The sequence below is a fragment of the Urtica dioica genome, chromosome 5 (genome assembly GCF_054948205.1).
Source record: "Urtica dioica subsp. dioica isolate 48M chromosome 5, U.dioica_male_clone48M_v1_H2, whole genome shotgun sequence".
Lineage (NCBI taxonomy): Eukaryota > Viridiplantae > Streptophyta > Magnoliopsida > Rosales > Urticaceae > Urtica > Urtica dioica.
The window spans coordinates 3202405-3221080 of record NC_142760.1 but is presented as its reverse complement, the minus strand read 5'-3'; the positions used below and the strand labels follow the sequence as shown (position 1 = coordinate 3221080).

Here is an 18676-nt window from a genome sequence, read left to right as displayed (position 1 = left end):
TGTATATATATATATATATATATATATATATATATATATATATATATATATATATATATATATATATGTATGTATAATTTTACTAATCAATTAGTTTAAAACTACTATTTTGTATAATATTTTCACATGCGTCAAAAGTTGAAAATTCTTTGACACTATGACACATCCTCGGCAAAGTAAGAAGAAGAGGTTTCAAGAAGAACCCTATTAAGCCGTTCAACGACATCGGAAACATCCCCGCCGGAGCGATCACCGGCCACAAACTTGTGGACCAAGGCATTGACCTCGACGAAACTCCAAGCCGAGAATCTCTCAACCCCTCTCTCTTTCATGGCCTCTCTCAGCCTCGCCACGCGTCCCCACTCGCCCATCTGCGCGTACACGTTCGACAAGAGCACGTACCCGCCGGAGCGTCCCGGGTCGACCCGGATCAGAAAATTCCCGACGCTCCGGCCGAGCTCGCCGCCGGAGCGACGGTGCAATAGACACCCGTTGAGCAGCGAAGCCCAGACGGCCCGGTCGGGCTCCATGGGCATCGTCTCGATCAGGGCTCGAGCTTCGTCGAGTTTTCCGGACCGGGACAAGAGATCGACGACGCAACCGTAGTGCTCGATTTCCGGTGAGGCATCGTAGAGCTTGGCCATGAGGGAAAGAAAGCGCAGGGCTTTTCCGGCGAGGGATTCGTGGTTGCAAGCCGAGAGCAAGCCCACGAACGTCGCGGCGTTCGGGTTCGGTCCTTTCTCTTCCATCTCCGAGAAGAGCTCGAGCGCCGAGCCGTTCTCTCCGTTGAGAGCGAGCCCGGAGATCATCGCGCTCCACGACCCGACGTCCTTGCGCTCGCCGGGGATCGCGTCGAATATTTCCCGGGCTTCTCCGACGGACCCGCATTTCGCGTAGAAGTCTATCAGCGCGGTGGCTAGTTCGACGGAGAACGGAAATCTTAGCTCTGCGCGGATTCGTTTCCCTTGTTCGAGAGCGCCGATCGAGGCACAAGCGCCGAGGACTCCGATCGCGAGAGACTCTCCGAGAGGCGTCGTTCTCGCCCGAGGCAAGGTTCGGAAGAGCTCGACGGCCTCGTGGGAACGCCCGTTCCGAACGTACCCGGAGACCATGGCGCTATAGGACACCTCGTTTCTCTCGGGCATTTCGTCGAACACTTGGCGGGCTTCTTCGACGAGCCCGGCGTTGCAGTACCCGGTGAGGAGGCTCGTCCAACAAACCACGTTCTTATCGTCTTCGGGGGTTTCGGCGAAAACCCGGCGAGACATTTCCACGTGGCCGAGCGTGGAATATCCGGCGATTAGAGAGCTTAGGACGAAGGCATCGCAGCCATGGCCGAACTTGATGACCTGTCCGTGAACTTGGCCGAGCAAGGTCGAGCTTAAGCCAGAGCAGGCTTTGATCAGACCCACGAAGGTACGGGAATTGGGCTCGACGGCGGCGAAGAATCGTCGCATTCGAGCGTAGACGCAGAAACCCATTTCCGGGGTCGGGCTTTTGAAGAAACCCGTTATCATGGCGTTGAAATCGAACACGTTGGGAGTCTTTTTCTGGTGGAGAAGAGTGTGAGCGTAAGCTAAGTCGGCGTGATCGGAGAGAAGCGCGGCGAAGGATAAGAGCTTGCTTGCGACGAAGGAGAGACGAGCGAGGCCGTGAGTGACTGTGCGAGCGTGGACTTGCTTTAGCTCCGCCATTGTTGTGCATCTTTGGAGCAGAGAGAGACATGGGACGTCACCGATTGATCTCACCAAAGGTTTGTTCATATGAAAAGTCATTACATTCTCACCACAGGTGAACTGAGAACACATAACTCCCTCCCATTATTTGAAACTATAAATTCGCATAATATCCCATTATTCGATCGATCAAGCGACTGCGAAATTTTACAGAATAGTTGACCTTATTGTACATTTTCGTTTTTCCTTGAAAACTTCCGAAACTTTCGGTCCAAAAAAAATATAAATCACACACTTAGATACATTTTTTGTACTCTTAAACTCGCAACTACGAAATACTTACTTAGTAATATAAATACTTAGTAATATAAATATTCCATAAATAAGAGATTTAAAGTAAGAAATTTGAGATAAACTTGCAAATGTTTGATTTCTTCAACTTGTTGAATTCAACAATGAAAACCTTGAGTTCTTTCTCACGAATTTAGAAGTTGGAAATGATGATTAGAGTGAGATTTACATTAAAGAAGATGAAAGATTAATGAAAAAAAAAAAGTTGGATTAGACTATGGTGAGTAGTTTCCATTAGAGAGGATGAAATACTTACAACCTAAATATTTTTTTAGGTCAAATTCGTCTTTTTAAAATATAAAAATAATATAATAAAGAGATCTGATTGCTATTTTTATTTTACATTTTTTTTCTTCAGAAAATGGTATGATAGATATTTGATTTATTTCATTAAAAGGGAGAGTTAGCCTTGTAAATTATTTACCTAAAAGGCTAATGATGTAATGAAAATCCATTATAAGGTTATTTCTACAAAGACTCACTTCTTGTTTTTGCACCAATAACCTTCTCATGACTCCTCTTTGCGTATATGGACTGGTTATAAACCTCATTTTCTTTTAAAATTAAATTTATTCAGTTTAAATTCTAGAAGATACAAAAAGACTAAATTATCCTTTTTTTTCTACTGGGTTTTTGGGTTTCAAATAAGACTTCTCTCACATCCCGTATCCCTCATCTCCATCCCTCTTTTAACCAAGAACCAAAAGGAGAACGCGAAAAAAAAAGAAAAAAAAAAGAGAGAGAAAGAGAGAAGAAGCGAAGAGAGGGGAGACGGAGTCCGGAAAACCAGAAGGACGGAGAGAGAGAGAGAGAGAGAGAGAGAGAGAGAGAGAGAGAGAGAGAGAGAGAGAGAAAGGCAGAGCTTGAGCGTGGTCGTGAAGTTGTGCATAGGAAGAAGGGGCGGCCGAGGAAGAAGAAGAGTGAGGTTTTGACGAGGAGAGGTGCGCAGTCGGGCGAAGAACAAGGAAGAGGGAGCGGCGCAGCGGAATAGTAGCGCCCGGAAGTTGGACGCGTGGAGGATGACTGTCTCGAGTGCCGGAAAGGATTGGGTGATCGTCGGACGATCAATTTCTTCAATAATAAGGTCAGGGATTCAAAATTTTCCTCTATTAAAATCTGAGTTCTAGGGTTTGGATTAAGAAATTTGGGTCGGTTTTGATGGTTGATGTTGTGGTTTCTATTTCTCGTGGTTTTGTTGTTACTTATGAGTTTATTGTGATTGTATGTTTGATGCTGTTATTGTCGTGCTCATCCTGTGTGACTGTGTGTGTGATGCTGTTATTGTTGTGTGTGACCTTGTTTGGATCAGGGACGTGTAAGATATTATGTGTTACTTTAAATGTTATGTTGATAGTTATGTGATGTCTGACAAGAGGAATCGTAACTAAAAGTAGGAAAACATATATATGTTTTCATTTATAGAAAATTCCAAGTTACTTTGATTTTTTGGTAGAAAATTGTTGTTGATTTGAAATACTTGAAGGGATTAGGGGTGTCCAAAATCGATGTTTCGATTCTAGTGATGTTCGATGTTTGTTTTAAATTGTTTGTGGATAAATATTCAATGTATAAATTTATTGGGATTTCTAGATTTTACTTTGTTTTCGTTCAAGTTATTAATTTATACAAATGAATTTTTTTTGTTAATATTTTGTTTATGATTGCGGGTGAAACGATTACCTTTCGAGAAATGAGGACTCTATTTTGTTTGAATTGAATAAGAAAATAGAGTTGGGAGTATCTTGTATCAACTCTCGAACTTCATAGAACGTCGACTTCTTGTATCTTGAATGTAATTCCTTCTCAATCGCTGGAGTTAAGAGTTGAGAGGAAGATCCTAAACATGACTCCTTCCGATGCCTATTAAACCATTCAGAAATTTTTTCCACAATTGCATCGGCCAAAGGTATCAAAGGATACGCTATTGCTTTCTTCAACACCCCATTGATGCACTCGGCGCCATTTGTAGTTAAGATGTTGTAACGAGAACTACATCTAGCCCATTTTCCAACTTCAACACTATTTTCAAGGTATTCTGTTGCTTTTGGATACCTACTTTTATAGTCACCGTAAAGTTGGTTGAATTTTGATATTGTGTATGACTCAGCAATATCCATGAACTTAGTTGCTACATAACGATATGTCTTACCCTTTTTTTTTTCTTTTTTCCTTATCAACTTCAGGGTTGTCACGTGCTTTACTCTTAACCCGTGTCTTGATATTTTGAGAAAGATGCCATACGCAAAATCCATGTGTTGACTTTTTGTAAACCTCGGCCATTGCTTTGAGTATACTTTGATGTCGATCTGAGATGAAGACCAACTCATCATCATCAAGTATTATCTCTTGTAGTTTTTTCATAAACCACCTCCATGAATCATTATTCTCCGAGTCAACAATCGCGAATGTGAGAGGATATTGGTGGTAGTTACCATCTTGAACTGTGACAACAATCATTGTACCTCCGTACTTAGTCTTCAAAAAAGTACCATCCACGGCAATCACCTTCCTCATTGCCTTGAAACCCTCAATGCATGCCCCCAACGCCATGAAAAAATACTTGAACACTTTATTATCGTCTACAACCAAATGTGTGACCGTTCCGGTGTTTAATTGTTTCAACATGTGCAAGTAACGGGGAAGAACGTAAAGCTCATGTGTGGTGCACCTCTAATACCACTTGCTGCCATTTGTTTAGCCCTCCAAGCTTTGTGGTACGATATTGTCACCCCGCGATTCTTCATAGTATTCATGATCGTCTTCGGAACCGATGTATCAAGTTGGCCCGGGTATTCTTTTCTCAACATGTCGGCTACTAAACTTTCAGTCACTTTTCGGTTTCTCTTATCCACGACATTAGAAGAACATGATGTATATTATTGTATGTTCGGATAGAGAAATTACCAGAATTTGGGATGACCGCCACTCGCAACTTGTATTCGCAATCCTCAACTGCACACTTCACCACAAATAATGTCTTCGTCGACTTTATAATTATGAAATCGAAACAAGCTTTTAGCGAGGCATCGATGACCAAATTCTGAACGTCTTCTTTGCTCTTGAATTCTTCTCCGACGAAAACATTTAGATCATCTTCATAGTTGTGTATGCCGTACAACAATCATTGGTTTCTAATATCTCACAATGATCTATTTCAATACCCATATTTGAACGTATGGTCATATCATCTCGATCGGATGTGTGCTCAAAAGTAAGCTCACTTGGAATATTACTTTTTTGGATGGATGTAAAAGGAATATCTGACGATATCAGAGCCTCAATGTGAATATCAAAATAGTCATCTCGAATTTCTTCTTCTATTTCATTCTTGTGCATTTCATTTGCTTCATCCTTGTTACATTCGCTCTCTTCAGTAAGCTCGACATACAACACACTTCGACAATGAGATACGGCACAATAGTCTAAAAGATAACACTTGACGTCAATATCATCCAAAATATACTTAGGTCTCAAAGGTTTTGAGATCAAAGATATATAGCTCAACTTCAACCTCGTTGATGTGTTCACAAAAAGTCTTTCACGTATTCTTTCAACAAAACAAGAGAATGTAACATTATTTGCGTCGTCTAGTATCATACTTTTTAAGTCTTCATTCATTGAACTCCATTCGTATGACTCTCCATCTTTCTTTCTCCATCACCATCATATTGAAAATACACAACACTCTCCGCCATTACCTTCAAAAACAAAAATTATTAGAAACTAGAATATATAAAATTTCACTACCCGAGTACAAAAAATATCAACAAGGTCAATAAAAAAAAACATTATAGATTTTACAAATAAAATATATAAAAAAAATTCACAATATGAGTTCTTGGATCGACTAGATTGACCAAATCAACCGGTTCAACCAAGTCGACCAGGCCGACTGCGAAATTTTCCAGAATAGTTTACCTGGTCGTACATCTTCGTTTTTCCTCAAAAACTTCCAAAACTTTCAGTCCAAAAAAATATAAATCACACACTTGATACATTTTTTGTACTCTTGAACTCTCAACTACAAAATACTTACTTAGTAATATAAATATTCCATAAATAAGAGATTTAAAGTAAGAAATTTGAGATAAACTTACAAATATTTGATTTCTTCAACTTGTTGAACTCAACAATAGAAACCTTGAGTTCTTTCTCACGAATTTTGAAGTTGGAAAAGATGATTAGGGTGAGATTTACATTAAAGAAGATGAAAGACTAATGAAAAATAAAAAAAAAGTTGGATTAGACTAGGGTGTATAGTTTCCATTAGAAAGAATGAAATGCTTATGACCTAAATATTTTTTTAGGTCAAATTCGTTTTTTTTTTAATATAAAAATAATATGATAAAGTAAAAATAATATGATAAAGGATATGATAGGTATTTGATTTATTTCATTAAAGGGGAGAGTTAGCCTTGCAAATTGTTTACCTAAAAGGCTAATGATGTAAAGAAAATCCATTATAAGGTTATTTCTACAAAGACTCCACTTCTTGCATAATAGTATGGTTATCTTAGAGCAAATTCTCACTGCATTCCAATGAAAACTTCGCGATAAGTGATCAAATACCGACAATTTTTAAAATCTGATGATATTTGATGTTTTTAATGGAACTTGTTAGTTTTGATGATTTAGTAAAAAAAAATTAGTTTATAATTTCACTATTGTGTTTAATATGGGTTTGTATCTTATTTGTTTTCAATTTGTTGGTTAGACCGAAAATAAAGTTTAAATTTGAATGTATTTTTAGATTTTTTGTTAAATTAGTTGTAGAATATGAATGTTTACGTATAATTAGTTGATTTTTAACATGAATATTGTCATTATTTTAATTTTATACTTTGTATTGAACTATTTCATTGGATTTGTGTAGGATTTTTGTTAAACTATTATTGTAGACTTTTTTTTTTTTTTTTCATTTTTATCTTATTTTATATATGATTTTTTTAAATATTTGTTCATTGCATTCATCTCGGTAAATACAGTATTTGAAAATATTTCTCAACAGTAACGATACAGTTTACCATTTCTTTTTTTGCATTCTACGGTATACTAGTGGCTTACCACCGGATACCAACAAAATTTGAGTCTCGAAACATTAACGATAACGATAACGGTATTTTGATCCTTAATAAAAAGATCGTGTTTTTATCTTCTTTTTTATTATTTATTTTTTTAATTATTTGAAACTATAAATTTGCATAATTATCAAATTATCGATCCGCGGATCATATATATATATATATATATATATATATATATATATTTTTTAAGTTTCATATGTTTTTTTTACGGTTCAAATTTTCAACTCTTCGTCGTCTAGTATAGATCAAGATGTTATCAATTCTAATTTTTTTTTTTTTTGTGACTTCACAACAGAGCTCTTCTTCTTAATTCTTTGATTCGCTTTTGACTTTCAAATTAAACATTGACTTGCAAAAAATCATTAACAACTACTTTCAGCTATTAAAGAAAAGCGAAAATATCATATATATATATATATATATATATATATATATATATATCCCACGTGTTCAATTAAAATGTGACGACTAATCTTATAGTTTCTAAAAAAAATATCAGATGTACCCCTTATTATTATTTATTAGGATAAATTACAAGAATACCCCCTGAACTCGGAGGTCGGTAACAACTCACCCCCTGAACTCGAAATTTCCACAAAAACTACTCTGATCTTTCAATTTTTTGGAATTGCGCCCCTTCCGTCTATTATTTGCCGTTACCATCCATGACAAACCCACGTTTTCGACACGTGACCCATCAGCGATGGGTGTATTTGGTATTCTCTCATGGATATGAATTAAAGATAATTTAAATTATTAATTTTAAGCGGGTTGAATCATTTTCGGAAAAAATTGGACATTTATTTCGAAATGGTGAAAACTGGTAGGAAACCCTCGCGAAATCAATCTCCGGCGAAGAAGAAGCAGAAATCGTCTCCGACGAAGAAGACCGCTCGTAAATCTCCGTCCAAGAACAAGAAATGCGATTCCCAAAGTAACGCATCGGTGCGCTTACCACCATATGGTGAGCATCTTTATTTCAAGATTAAATATAAATAAATCCAGGATGTCGGGTGTTGGTGGGTAAGTATTTATGAAAGTGAAATGTTGGGACCACTGCTGGTATTTGTTATGCTTTGTTTTTTAATAAAGGGACCATTTTTGTTGTCGTTGTCTGGTTTTGGGGGTTTCGATATTTTGATTCCAGACTTTAAATACCGGTGTAGGGACCAGTTGTATGGTGGAGTAATTGTTTTTGTTTTTGGCACGTTTTTTCTTGTTTTGTTGCTGCAGTGACTGGGTCAGGAAAATTTACGTACGAAGTTCACCATGGGGGTAGGATGGAATTGGTGAATGACCGGCTGTCTTATGTGGACTCTAAAGTGGACTATGTGGACCACATGGACATTGACCGGTTGTCGTTACTGGAGTTGGACGCGATTTTGAAGAAAGACTTGGGATACTTTGTTGGAGGGCTGTATTACATGGTACCTGCGGACGCTACTGAGTTTCTATTTCTTGACGCAGATAGTACGTTGTTAAGTATTGTAGGAAAGCTACTTGAGAGGACATTTCTACTGCCTCTGTATTGTGATCACCGAGTTGAAGAAGGGCATACTCTTCTTCTGATAGAAGACTCAAATCCAACAGTTGACGTTCCAGATGTTGAAGTGGGTGAGACTATAGTTGAAGATCCTGAACTTGTATTTCAAGAATGTCAAGCTGAATTTGAAGAGACTGAACTTAACCTGGATGAGAGTCAACAATCACAAAGCCAGGTAGATGAAATTCAAGTGCCACAAAGTCAGCCTGATGGTAGTGAAGAGCCACTCAGTCAAGTGGATGGGAGTCAACAGCCACAAAGTCAACCTGTTGCTATTGAAGAGCCAGTCAGTCAACACGATGAGGGTCAAGACCCACAAAGCCAAGTGGATGAGAGTCAACAACCATTCAGCCAAGTGGATGAGAGTCAACAACCATTCAGTCAAGTGGATGAGAGTCAACAGCCAGTCAGCCAAGTGGATGAGAGTCAACAGCCAGTCAGCCAAGTTAATGACAGTCAACAGCCCTTCAGCCAGCCAGAAATTCAAGAAGATGGTGAAGCAGAAGCAGAGGATGATGAGGACGCTGAAGTTGTTGAGGAAGACAGTGGATTTGAGAAGAGTGAAGATGAGGTGGCCGTGGACGGGGCGACTGTAGAGCGTTGTTTAAAGGGCAAAGGTAAAAAACCTTACACTGATGATGAACCAGTGTCGGCTGCAGATAGTGACTACAACGACGAAGAGAACATCAACTTACACCATGAGTCGTCTAGCGAAGATGAAGACAAGGGTGGTTCGGTTTGGAAGAAGGTTCTGCCAAAGTTTCAAGAGTTCAGACAAGACACAGACATGGGTTGTCCTCAGCTCAAATAGGGCCTAGTATTCCCTATATATATATTTGGTGGTTTATTCCTATAATTTGTTATATCACGCGACAAGGTAGTTCGAATATTAATTAAATACCGTTGTACTACAACGGCCTACAAGTAAAATCAGAGCAAGAAAACATGAGCATAACTATGTTATTGACACTGCAAGTGCCAGACAGTGGACTTCCTTGTAGTTAATGTTATGTCTTTTACCCTGTTTTAGTCACAAGTCTTCTAAACTGAAGTACCTTGTGATGCAAGAAACAGATCAAGACTAACACAATATACAAGAACGTAAAAGATAAAGTAGGAGCACACCGGATTTATCCTGGTTCGGTCTTAAATGACCTACGTCCAGCCTTGGGGTAGTTTCACTATCAACGATGATGAACAATACAAACAAAAAATACACCCGGAAAACTGCAATCTGATCTCACACGATGTTATCTCTCACAATGTGTTTTTCTCTCCAAATACATTTCAGATAGTATGTGAATATGTTCTGTATCCAAAGGTTACAACAAGCTCGTATTTAAAGACCCCTGCTACGCTGACGTGTCCTTCAAGCAATCTCTCGCTGATGATCCAACGGTCTTCAAACCCGAGAAACTTGCTGATGAAGCTTTAGCCGTCAGATGTAACTCTTGATGATTTCAAACAACTCCACTTGTACACTACTTCATACAACAATTCTCTACCTGATTGAACATCATCTCTCATCATTTAGTGAAAAAAAACCCCGTCTTGATCTACTCCTCAAAACCACAGCTTCCAATGTTGACCAGCCTCAAACAATGATTGAATTTGTTGCTTGGTAATGGCTTTGTCATCATGTCAGCCGGGTTGTCTTCAGTAGACACCTTCTCAATCTTCACCTCTCCCTTGCTCACAATGTTTCTGACAAAATGCATCTTCACATCAATGTGTTTTGACCACTCATGAAACACCTGATGTTTAGCCAAATGAAGAGCACTTTGACTGTCACTGTGAATGATCACTTGAGGCTGCTCGAAACCTAGTTCAGATATGATTCCCTTCATCCATAAGGCTTCCTTCACAGCTTCGGTGATTGCCATGTATTCAGCTTCAGTTGTGGATAGAGCCACTAGAGTTGATTTCCAACTTACAACTCCACCACACACGGTGAAGACATATCCTGTTAAGGACTTTCTTGTGTCAATGCTCCCTGCACAATCAGAGTCAACAAAACCTTCTACCTGTACTTTGTTAGTATCACAATAACCATACATAACTACATGCTTAAGAGTACCCTTTAGGTATCTCATAACCCATTTGACAGCATTCCAGTGTTCCTTGCCAAGATTTGACATAAACCTGCTCACAAGACTAATAGCATAGGCAAGATCAGGTCTAGAACAAATCATGGCAAACATGAGGCTACCTACAGCACTTGCATATGGAATCCGGGCCATGTTCAAAATGTCTTCCTTTGACTGAGGACTTTGAGCACTCGACAGCTTGTAGTGTTGAGGTATAGGTGTTGATACAGTCTTTGATAAAGACATCTCATATCTGTCTAAGACTTTTCCAAGGTAGCTTTGCTGATAGAGGCACAATTTATTGCTCCTTCTGTCTCTAATTATCTCCATGCCAAGGATCTTCTTAGCTGGTCCCAAGTCCTTCATCTCGAACCTCTGATTGAGCTGTGCCTTCAACTTGTTTAAATCATATTTTTCCTTGCACACAAGTAACATGTCATCTACATAGAGGAGCAGATATATGAAACCAGAATTTTTCAGATCCTTGAAATAAACACACCAGTCATACTCACTTCTTTGATAGCCATGACTAATCATGAACTCATCAAATTTTAATACCATTGTCTTGGAGATTGGGTTTAAAATATCGATACCGATACCCATACCGAGGTTCTGATTTTACGGATATATCGAGTATCGACGGATATATCGACGGATATTCTATAACAATTTCAATACCGACTACCGATGATATCGGTGATATATCGATGATATATCGATTACCAACGGATATATCGACATAAATCCTATAACAAGTAGATATTTTTAAATAACCAAATATATATATATATATATATATATATATATATATATATATCATGGAATCCAAATTATGAAAATACAAAATCAAATACTACAAAGTTCATGACAAACAATTCTTGGATCTCGGTTCGAACCTCGGGAGGAACTTTAGTGCATGCTCTCGCATTTTTATTGGGATCGTTACCACTCAAGTGGTATTTCATCGAGTTATCCCGCTACCTTTCATTTTCCAATCACAATCTCAATCACATGTTTTGATTCGCATTTTCTAAAATCACAATTTATCTATCCTAATTTCAATATCACATATTCCCGTCCACAATCATAAATTCCAATTCACACGTTGGAATATCATAATTTCTACACTAACCTTTTTGAAATAAAGATTCTGAAAATTTTCAACTCGCCGGAAAATTCTCCGGCCGCCGTCAAAATGGATGGCGGGTCGTCGGAAAATTGAAAAACTCGTCGGAAATTTAAAAAAAGTTGGGGATCTAAAAAATAATCAAGTACTAATCTCAAATATGCAAAAAAATTCAACCAAAATAGAGTTAAATCGATGTAAAAATGAAAAAAAAAAAAAAAAATTCAACAATATCCGAACTTTATACTCATACCAGAGATATATCGCCTGATATCGGCGATATGGCATAACAATCCTTCATCGTCTGGTGATTTTTCACGGATATATAGGGATATACCGATATATCACCGATATTTTATGAATATTTTATAAAACGATAACGGTTATGCACGATTTTTTACCGAGACTTCCAAAAAATGGATATATCGGCGATATATCCCTATATATCGCCGATATTTAAAACCTTGTTTCAGACCATATAGGGACTTGTGCAGCAAGCACACCTTTTCACCTTTTGAGCCAACCTCAAAACCATCAGGTTGCTGCATAAAAATATGTTCTTCCAGGTCTCCATACAAGAAAGCTGTCTTGACGTCCATTTGATCTAATTCACAATCAAAATGTGCACAAAGTACTAGAATAGTCTTGATAGATCTGTGTTTGACCACATGGGAATAGATTTCATTGTAATCTATCCCTTCAGTCTGATAGTACCCTTTTGCCACAAGTCTGGCTTTGAACCTTGGCTCTTCAACTCCTGGAATTCCATCCTTTAGCTTGAATATCCACTTGGATCCAATGATCTTGAGTCCTTTAGGCTTGTCAACAATAGACCATGTCTTGTTTTCCTTCAGAGAGTCAATTTCTTCAAGCATAGCAGATTTCCACTGTTTACAGTGACTTGACTTGCACGCTTCTGTGTAGGTCCTTGGTTCTTCTTCCAAGAGAGTTGATCCTGTCATAAAAGCATAGGCAGTGAGATCATATCCAAAACGTTGAGTAGGTTTAGGAACTCTCCTGTTTATATCTCTGATAAGATTGTAGTCAGAAATGTTCTCAGAACCCTGTGTCTGGGCCTCTACTCATTGACGTGGGGAGCAAGCTTCTGCAAGTTCCTCAGTGTCTTCAGCTATTCCACCTGGTTCAGTATCTTCTTGTGGTGCTTGTCCTGCAGAAGTTTCACCAAGCTCCACTTGGACTTGTGTGGTTTCAGGGGCCTCATTGTCATATAGAGGCCATATTTTGTCATCTGGTTTCCTGTTTTGGAAATCACTTTCATTGAAAGTGACATCCCTGCTGATCATGCATTTCATGTGACCTGGTTCCAAACACCAAAGTTTATAGCCCTTGACACCTTCAGGGTATCCAATGAAGATGCACTTGAGAGCCCTTGGTTCCAGCTTTCCCTGCTTCACATGCACATAAGCTGTACAACCAAAAACCTTGAGTTTTGTGTAATCAGTTTTGTGATCAGACCACATCTGCATTGGAGTCTTTAAATCTATGGCTGTGGATGGACATCTGTTAATGAGATAACATGTTGATTTGACAGCTTCAGCCCAGAAAGAGAGAGGTAACCTTGCATGGTTAAGCATACACCTTACTCTTTCCATTATTGTCCTTTTGAACCTCTCAGCTAAACCATTTTGCTGAGGTGTGTGCACAACTGTGTGATGTCTTTGTATACCTGTTTTTCTGCAAAACTCATTGAAGACATCAGCACAATATTCAAGACCATTGTCTGTTCTCAACCTCTTAACTTGTTTACTAGTTTGGTTTTCAACCATGATTTTCCAATCTTTAAAGGTCTCAAAAGCATCACTCTTGTGTTTCAATAGATAAACCCATACACGTCTGGAATAGTCATCAATAAGAGACATGTAATACCTGTTACCACCATGTGATGTTACCTTTGCTGGTCCCCAGAGGTCTGAATGTATATAGTCTAAAATTGCTTCAGTTCTATGCACAGCCTTATTGAAACTGGCTCTTGAGGCTTTTCCATATATGCAGTCTTCACAGAATTCCAATTTACCAGTTTGCTTTGACCAAAGCATCCCTGTTTCTCCAAGATATTCATGCCCTTCTCACTCACATGGCCAAGCCTTAGATGCCATAGTCTTGAGTTGTTGCCCCTGTCAATCACATTAGCAGAGCCAACCATAGTAGATCCAACCAGAAAATAAAGACCATTTATCCTAGTGCCTTTCATGACATCAATGGAATCCTTAGACACAAACAAGTTTCCATTTTCTGAATGGAAGTTGTACCCTTGTTCATCTAGGGTACCAAGGGAAATGAGATTTCTTTTTAATTCAGGGATAAATCTCACATTGTCAAGAACTCTCTCAATACCATCGAACATTTTGATACGTATGTTACCTGTGCCAATCACCTTGCATGCTTTGTTGTTGCCAAGAAGAACTGATCCTCCATTCTCAATTTTGAGATCTTCGAACCAGCTTTTGTTTGGTGACATGTGATAGGTACAACCGCTATCAAGAACCCAAGATTGTGATGAATCTTGGTGAGAAAAATCAAGGAAGCAATACCAAATACACCACTCGAAAGATCAGAAGTAATCAGAGCCGTAATTGTCCGTACTTGTAAAGAACTCAAACGTAAAAATGGTATAATAATACGATATGATAACAATGCTGCGGTTGTTATTGATCAAGAAGGAAATCCAAAGGGAACTCGAATTTTTGGGGCAATTGCCCGGTCTTTTCCTTTCTGTGTTCTGTGGGATTACCCTTTGTCATAGAAAGAGTTTTCACTCAACAGTCTGGCAACTGCCTTTTCTGGTCGAAAGAAGACTAGTAGCCCTTCTTCTCTTTGTCCAATCCTGCCAAGCCTATTAAGAGTATTTCGATTTCATTAGTAACTTCATGCCTTTGCTTGGTTGAGGGCTTCTGCAGAATCATAACCAGTTTCAGCAATGGTGGCATTTGCCTGTTTCTTTGGCTTGCTGAAAGTTTTGTCTTTGTCAGGACAGTCTTTCTTCATATGTCCTTCTTTGTGGCAGTGATAGCACTTGTAAGGAAATTCCTTTTCTTCGTCATTCTTCTGATCCTTTCCCTATGATCCTTTGTTCTTGGATTGATTCTTCGAATTCGACTTTGAGTTCTTCCTTGGTTTGCCTCTGATGTTGAGCCCTTCGCCAACAGGTTTCTTCTCAGACTTAGAGTCTAGTTCTTTTGATTTCAGCGCAGCTTGAACCTCTTCTAGGGTTAGTGATTCCCTGGCATATTTCATTGCTTCAACGAAATTCGAGTAGTTCTTTGGGAGCGCATTCAGGATCATAACTGCCTGATCTTCATCCTCGACTTTCACATCAATGTTTTCCAGATCGATAACGATCTGATTGAATTCGTCGAGGCTATCGCTAATTGGCTTATCCTCTGCGATCTTGAAGCCAAACAGTCTTCCTTTGAGGTGGATGCGATTGGACAATGATTTGGTCATATAGAGCGACTCTAATTTCGACCAAATCCCAGCCGTTGATTTTTCCTTTGAGGCTTCCCTCATAACCTTATCTCCGAGATGAAGAATTAAGGTGTTGTACGCTAATTCGAGAGCCTCATTCTTCTCAGTCGCTGACATTGTCTCTGGGAACCCTTTTTCTCCCTCCAGTGCCTTTGCGATCTTCATTTGAACAAGAATTGCCCTCATTCGTATGCGCCACAGACTGAAGTCGCCTTCACTACTACAAATTTGGTTTTCTGATGCGCATGACTATCAGGTGCGACTAGTCGCACCTAAAAGTCGCATCTAAATGACTTTCGGGTGCTAAATTTGTCAACCCGAAGTATAAAAAATTTTGCTAATTGTTTTTTTTGCTTTTGAGTATCAGGTGCGACTAGTCGCATCTGATAGTTTAAAATTACTATCAGGTGCGACAAAGTCGCACCTGATTGTTTAAAATTTTAACCGGGCCAATTCTCCCCCTCATTTTTTCATTCAGTTTTAAAAACAACAACTCCTCTCTCTTGTAGAAGAAGAAGAGAGAACCGAGAGGGAGGGAAAGAGAGATCGAGCGAGAGAGATATGATAAGAGAGCGAGAGAGCGAGACTGAGAAGGGGAGAGACCGAGGGAGAGGACGCACGACCACCAGATGATAAGAGAACAAGGAAAAAAAACGCAGAAGAGAGAGGTAGAGGGAGATCAGAAGTGAAAGAGAGAGAGAGAGAGAGAGAGAGAGAGAGAGAGAGAGAGAGAGAGAGAGAAAGAGAGAGAGAGAGAGAGAGAGAGAGAGAGAGAGCTCGGGGAAGAAGAAACGAAGACCGGATCTTGGTTTCGAGGTAAGTGTACGTTCGTCATCTTCTCCATCTTGTCTACTTCTTTGCTCTTCATCTTCAAAACCCATACATGAAGATCAAGGGTTTGAATCTCTTTCTTTTTCTCTCTCTCGGTTTTGCTGTCCTTGAAGCTTCTCGGAGTGGTACGAGGTCGAAGGAGAAGGATTTAAGCTCGTATTACCATCTTCAATTCAAGGTGAGGAATTGATTTTTTTCCCAAATTTTGAATCCGAAAATTAGGGTTCTTATTTTTGAATTGGGGCTTTCCTTCTCCGAGCTGTTTTGATGTGTTTTTTATGTAATTGGACTCGAATTCTTGGTGGTTGTACTTGGATTAATGATGAGTTGTGATGATTTCTTGAATTTTCGTTTGATTTGATAAACTGTTTGAAGAGCCTCTGTAAACGGACGTAGACAGTCCAATATGGTCTGAGATAATTTTTGTGGATATTTTTCATGGATAGTAGACTGTATGAGCTTTCTAAAATGACCAAGAACATGTAAATCCATGGAGTATTGAATGAGTTATGAATTTCCAAAGTTTGTGTTTCGCAGCAGTAAAACGGGATTTCCAGATTTGTAACAGTGAATTACGGGCTGTTTTTGAGATAGCTATTCTTGTCGTATATATGCTTGTAATATCTCGTTAGAAAGCTACATGAGTCTACTTTCATTTGCCGCTAGAATCAATCGATTTCAAATTTTGTAGCTCGAGTTATGATGGCTTAAGCGCTAGTGGGTCAGGCTGTCGGGAATCAATCGATTTTGATTTTTCTCGCCGTGCGCTCAGCCCCTACTCACTCTCCGCCGTGTGCTCGCCTCGTCCCGAGTCTCTGCAGGTTAGTGTTCAGTTTAGAATTTGTGATTAGTTTGTGAAATTGTGAAATTGTGAAATAGTAATATGTTTAGTTTAGTTTAGTTTGTGAAATTGTGAACTTGTAATTAGTTTAGTTTGTGATATACTAATATGTTTAGGTTAATGTTTAGTTTAAATTTGTTTTTGTTTTAATTAGTTTTTATATATTGTAATTTATCAATTAGGAATTGTAATCAGTTAATGGAATTAAAATTAAGATTAATAATTGTAATAATGTAATAATGTGATTAGTTTATCAATTAGGAATTGTAATTAGTTAATTAGTTAATTGATTAGTAATTGTAATAATGTGATTAGTTTAAATTTGTTTTTGTTTTAATTAGTTTTGATATATTGTAATTTATCAATTAGGAATTGTAATTAGTTAATGAAATTAAAATTAAGATTAATAATTGTAATAATGTAATAATGTGATTAGTTTATCAATTAGGAATTGTAATTAGTTAATTGATTAGTAATTGTAATAATGTGATTAGTTTAAATTTGTTTTTGTTTTAATTAGTTTTGATATATTGTAATTTATCAATTAGGAATTGTAATTAGTTAATGAAATTAAAATTAAGATATATTGTAATTTATCACTTAGGAATATAATGAAATTAGTTTTGATTAGTTTTAATATGCTGATTATATATTGTAATATATAATCAGCATATTTTTTTTTAAAGATAAAGAGCATCAGGTGCGACTAGTCGCACCTGATAGTCAAGACTTTCAGGTGCGACTTGTCGCACCTGATAATCAAGAGGATTATCAGGTGCGGACTTTCGGGTGCGACTTTGTCGCATCTAAAGTCGCACCTGAAAGTACTTTCAGGTGCGACTTTTGCACTTTCAGGTGCGAAAAAAGTCGCACCTGATGCTATATTTTGTACAAGTGGTTTACCATCGAATCTTTCGATCTCCACTTTCGTGAGACCCATTTTGAAGTTCTTGCAGAGATTGTGTAGGCTCTGATACCAATTGTTATGTCTTTTACCCTGTTTTAGTCACAAGTCTTCTAAACTGAAGTACCTTGTGATGCAAGAAACAGATCAAGACTAACACAATATACAAGAACGTAAAAGATAAAGTAGGAGCACACCGGATTTATCCTGATTCGGTCTTAAATGACCTACGTCCAGCCTTGGGGTAGTTTCACTATCAACGATGATGAACAATACAAACCAAAAATACACCCGGAAAACTGCAATCTGATCTCACACGATGTTCTCTCTCACACTGTGTTTTTCTCTCCAAATACATTTCAGATAGTATGTGAATATGTTCTGTATCCAAAGGTTACAACAAGCTCGTATTTAAAGACCCCTGCTACGCTGACGTGTTCTTCAAGCAATCTCTCGCTGATGATCCAACGGTCTTCAAACCCGAGAAACTTGCTGATGAAGCTTTAGCCGTCAGATGTAACTCTTGATGATTTCAAACAACTCCACTTGTATACTACTTCATACAACAGTTAATATAACAATAATAATAATAATAATAATAATAATCTGTTGAGATGGTACATCCATTCAGTGAACATATATTAATGAATCAATTAGCTACCAAAATCAAAATAATTGACAGAAAGATATGGACTGGCCATTCAAGCTTTAGCCGGTGCCTAGTGGGGTCTTAAATTAAATGATCCA

At 38.3% G+C, this 18676-nt stretch overlaps 1 pseudogene; it reads right to left on the bottom strand.

Moving 5' to 3' along the window:
• Nucleotides 1-66: 66 nt before the first annotated feature.
• On the bottom strand, nucleotides 67-1910 carry LOC149394848 (pentatricopeptide repeat-containing protein At5g66520 pseudogene; annotated as a pseudogene).
• Nucleotides 1911-18676: the final 16766 nt, after the last annotated feature.